Source organism: Pteronotus mesoamericanus, unplaced genomic scaffold, assembly GCF_021234165.1.
Source record: "Pteronotus mesoamericanus isolate MK-2021 breed Mesoamerican mustached bat unplaced genomic scaffold, CSHL_Meso_final contig_44, whole genome shotgun sequence".
Lineage (NCBI taxonomy): Eukaryota > Metazoa > Chordata > Mammalia > Chiroptera > Mormoopidae > Pteronotus > Pteronotus mesoamericanus.
Genome location: NW_026555166.1, coordinates 5,786,504 through 5,791,921, shown reverse-complemented (window position 1 = coordinate 5,791,921; position 5,418 = coordinate 5,786,504). Strand labels below are relative to the sequence as shown.

Sequence of the window (5,418 nt, the reverse complement as noted above, 5' to 3'; positions counted from 1 at the left end):
CTAGGTAGGCCAGGCAGGTAGCCATGGCCAGTGTGGCGGCCTCACCAGTTGGCCTTCAATGCTCATAAGGTCCTGGGTCAGGCAGATGCCAAAGATCTGGAGGGCTATGCCCACAGACACTGGCCACGGTGATCAGGTTGTCCTGCCGTCACTTAAACTGGCCCATTTAACCTTTAGTGTGAATAGAGCCCTGCTGCTCCAGCTCCAGTTTGAGCTGGATATTATAACCACCCTGGATATTGAAAACATCTTCCGCAGGGTCCCTCATGCAGCAGGAAAAGGGCACCCCCTGCAGTACTCTTGGCTGGGGTTCACTCAGTGCAATTGAAATAGATATTGAGGTTCTAGTCATTGGGCCCTTGGGCTCCTCAGCAAGACCAGTATTCCTGAGCAAAGTCAATGAAGTTCTGGAGGTCCATGTCATCCTGCTAGGCCTTGATATTGTTGTTGATGAAAAGATTGAGTTGTTCTTGTATCTAGCCCTTGAAGATGATGGTCAGGATCCCTGCCCCACTTCCAGGAAGAAGATGAGGCTAAGGAACACTGAGAAACACTTGAGCAGGAAGGTGTTCTCCTGGAGGGCTCGATGCAGCCAGCAAAACCCAGCACCGACATGATGCCTCCAACCACTACAGAATGCCTCATCAGGATCAAGGCCTCCCAGATCTGCCAGCACTGAGATGTTGGAGAGAATGCCTTCTCACCCCATGCCCTGAGGCCAATGGCCAGGAATAGGGCTCCCAGCACCCAGAAAACAATGTTGGAGCCAGGCAGGAAGTATTTCCCACAGTAGCCAACCTCGGGTTCCTGGAAGTGCTGGTTCCTGGAAATGTTGGTCCTTGCCAGGCATGGTGAGCAGCCGTCCACAGTCCTGGTAATTGTAGTCAGGGAGTCCAGGGCCACTCCTCCACCGGCAGCCTGGCAGCTCTGGCTTCATGGCCAAGCTCGACTCATCTATTGATGGGCGGTTGGATTGCTTCCATATCTTGGCTATAGTAAATCATGCTGCAATGAAAATAAGAATGTATATATTCTTTCGAATTAGTGTTTCAGGTTTCTTTGGATATATTCTCAGAAGTGGAATCGCTGGGTCATAAAGCAATTCCATTTTCAATTTTTTGAGGAACCTCCACACTATTTTCCATAGTGGTTGCACCAAGACAAAGATACTTTTTATTAGAAGAGACCTATGAAGAAATTTCCTAAATTTTGGGCTACTTTGTGAATAAATTAATGTTAAATGTCATGGGTGTTTGTATATTGGTCCTGAAAGGATAAACTGAAGATCAACCCCTTGAACCAAAAAAATTAAGATCATGGAATACGAGGCATTCATTTATTAGCTGTATTTTTCTTACCTAGAATGCTCTCAGTTCACTCAAAACTAAGGATTATTTATTTATTTAAGTGAACATTTTTCTTAATTTTTAATTTGAGAGAGAGAGAAAGGGAGGGAGGAGAGAAACACTGATGTGAGAAAGAATATCAGTTGGCCACCTCTCACATGTGCTTGACTGGAGACAGAACCTGAACCTGCAACCCAGGCGTTTGCCTTGACGTGGAACCAAACAGGTGACCCCTTGGTTTGTGGGACAGCACTCCAACCGACTGAGCCACATTGGCCAGGGCTATTAAGAACTTTTCAAAAGACTGTTAGAAACTTTTGATTTCCCTCTCTCCTCTCAAAATTGTACTCATCATTCAAAGCCAAGCTCAGTTTTTTGAAAAAACTACTGATTTCTCCATGCTCTTTCATTTCTTTCTCAGTGTTCCCATGGCACTTTGAACTTATTGAATACTTATGATTTTCTATAGTCTATTATTATGCTTTTATTTCTATATTCTTTTATTATTGTTTTCTCACCGAGAAACTCCTTTAGGACAGAGGCCACAACGTAATTTGTCCAGTTCTTGGCACACAGATCATACATGCTGAACTTAATGGAACCATCTAATTTTGAGTGGTCCTAGAAGAGCTAGCCCAAACTACCCAACCCACTCTGAATTCATTTGGACTGAGGTTTGACAGTGGATTAAGAGATCATCACCTAAATGGATCTATGCCTTCCAAAGAGACTTCGCTCAACTTGTCTGTTAGGATGACCTAGAAGTGGGCTAGACCCTCAACAGCAGGAACATGTTGGCCCAGGGAATCCACCTGCCAAACACATTTGTCCTCAATAATCCTTTCTTTTACACCTACCCCTGCCATTATTTTCCTTTAGGATAGTGGCCCTTAACTCATGGCCCATGAACCCCTAAAGTCTTCAAAAACAAAACTACAACAATACTGAGACGTTATTTGCCTTTTTAACAGTACAGACAGTTGCACTGATGATACAAAAGGAATAGGGGGTAAAACTTAACAATTTAGCAAAATGAGACAGTGGCACCAAGTTGTAGTAGCAGTCATAGTATTCCTCCCTGCTGTGCATTTGCAATTTTTTAAAACGCCACTTTTTCACCCTGTGTGATTCAGTGGGTTGGGCGTCATTCTGCAAACCAAAAGGTCACCGGTTGGATTCCTGGTCAGGGCAACAAACCTGGGTTGTGGGCCATATCCCCAGTTGGGAGTGTGCAAGAGGCAACCAATTGATGTTTCTCTTCCACATTGATGTTTTTCTCCCTCCTTTTCCCTCTCTCTAAAAATAAATAATTTTTAAAAACACTATTTTCAATTAAGAACACCCTTAATGAAGCAGTATAAATTATTAATTTTGTTAACTCCTAACACTAGAGTATACATCCTTTTACTATTTTGTGAAGAAATGGGAACTATGCACACAGTGCTTCTGCATATCCAAGTATGGTGGTTGCCTAACAGTTCTAAGAAAAAACATTTATGCAATTAAACTACAAGCTGAGCTAACCTTTGTTTTAACTATTTCGGTTTTTTTTAGTATTGCAGACAGTTCCCAGACACCCCTTCATACTTTCCCAGTTTCTATTAACATCTTACATTTTTTACAATTGATGAGCTAATATTGGTATATTAACAAAGTCCATAGTTTACATTCAGGTTCACTTTTTGTGTTGCACATTCTATGTGTGTCTTTTTTTTTAATCCCTACCTGAGGACATTTTTTTCACTGCTTTTAGATAGAGAGAGGGAGGAAGAGAAGAAAGGAGAGAGAGCAGCATTGACTCATTGCCTCCTGTATGTGCCTTGACCTGAGGATTATATGCGTAGGGATCAAACCTGCAACCTAGGAATGTGCTCTGACCAGGAATCAAATCTGCAACCCTTTGGTTACTGGACAAGCTCCAACCAACTGTGCCACACTGGTCAGGGCCAGTCTATGGGTTTTGGCAAAAGTACAAGGACATGGATGTGCCATGACACCATTACATTATCATACAGAATAGTTTCATTTTTCTAAAAATCCCCTGTGCTCCACCTATTCAGACCTCCCTCCTTCTCCTCAATCCCTGGAAACCACTGATCTTTTTATTATCTCCATAGTTTTGCCTTTTCCAGCATTGCACATATTTTGGATCATATAGTATGTAGTCTTTTCAGATTTATTTCTTTCACTTAGCAATATGCATTTAAGTTTCCTCCATGTCTTTTAGTGGCTTGATAGCACTGTTTTGTGAAAGGGCCATGTATGCAAAGCAGCCCCCCAAAGCAAAAGGGGCTGATAAGCCAAAAAATGAGGCAGACAAGTCCAGTTTGTTGGTTTAGAGAGTTTAATAGGGAACTTACATATAAAAAGCAGTTTTGGGCAGCAACAAGACAAATGGATCCCTGTACCTTCCACCCCGATTCTAAAAGCAGTGAGAATGCTGCATGGTAATCAAAGGGATCAGGTGCTAAGAGGTTTGGGCACCGAGGTGAGGTAACAGAAGCATTGAGGGCTCCTTACCCTGGAGAGGGAAGTAATGGGAGTCCTGTGATCAGCTGAGAGCTCTGTATTTCAGAGCTCACCTGGGGGAAGGAAGAGGGAGTGAAGATGGCAGATTAGCTTTAAGATGGAGAGTTAGTTTTAAGATGGAATCACTTATGTTTCTTACAAGTTGATTTCATTTTATCACTCAATATTCCACTGTATGGCTGTGTCACAGTTTGTTTATCTATTCACTTATTGAAGGACATCTTGCTTGCTTCTAAATTCAGGCAATTATGACTAATGCTGCTGTACATTTCTGTGCAGGTTTTGTATAAGCATAAATTTTCACCTAATTTGGGTATGCCAAGGAGCACAATTGCTGGATCATATGGTAAGAGCCTGTTTAGCTTTGTAAGAAACTGCCAAACTATCTTCCAAAGTGGCAGTATCATTTTGTATTCCCACCAGCAATGGAGAGTTCTGTTGCTCCATATTCTCACAAGCATTTGTTGTTATCAGTGCTTTGGATTTCAACCATTCTAACAGGTATCTCATTATTGTTTAATTTTCAATTCCCTAATAAAATGAGATGTTGAGCATCTGTTTTTTCCTTTCTTCTCCTTCTCCTCCTTCTTCTCCTACTAAGCACTATTTTACTTGAAGGGATACCAGACAAACAATAGTTATTCAAAGTAGCATATTTGTCTTGATATTTTCCTAAAAATGAAGGGAGACTGTTCCTTCAAGGAAAACAATAAGCAGTAATTGTTGCCAATGATAAAATTTAAACTTTCAGGTGAAAATTAGAACTGGTATTGGCCACTGTGAGTTTGGCAGCTTTCCAATATTTAAGAGCCTCTGCCTTTGGAAGAGCTGTATAACTCAATGAAACAGTAAATGACTTTGTTTTCCAGTGTTTTACTCACGTATGACTTTACAATATCATGCATAAGTAAAATGTCCATTCAAAGTGCAAGATATACCAATGATTTTAATATAACTGAGCATAAAGTTCATTGATATGGTTTCAATTTCCACATCTGAGTAAACCTTTAAAAACCACCACTTGCATGTTAAAACAAAAACAAAAACAAAAAAAACTACCACTTGCAAGTTCAGGTGCGCTATCAAAGAAGGATATCCATGATTATTTATGAGTCCATTAAAATGCTCCTCCCTTTCCCAACTAAGTATCTGAAAGGCCAGATTTCCTTCTTATCCTTGTATCAACCAATCCCATTTCACAACAGATCCAATGCAGAAGCATATATGAGAGTCCAGATGTCTTCATTTAAGCCCTCACAGTAAAGAGATTAGCATGTAAGACAATATGAACTACACTTTTTGTGGAAATACACTTTTATTAATAAAAACGTTTTTTATGCAAACATTTAGTGGGCTTCCACTTTTTTAGTGACTCAATACAGACATTTCTCAATATGGTAAATATGGAAAAATATAATCTACATAAATAAAAGCTCTTTAAGGTTTCCAGTATGGTTTGTAAACTGTAAAGGAGTCCTGAGACCAAAAAATGTGAGCACTGCTGCTCTTGTGTGCCTTCCTCTTATCCTGCTGGCCAATTCCA

The 5,418-nt window shown here is 40.7% G+C and overlaps 1 pseudogene; it reads right to left on the bottom strand.

Moving 5' to 3' along the window:
- Positions 1-937, bottom strand: LOC129073992 (tetraspanin-17-like; annotated as a pseudogene).
- Between the last annotated feature and the right edge of the window lie 4,481 nt (positions 938-5,418).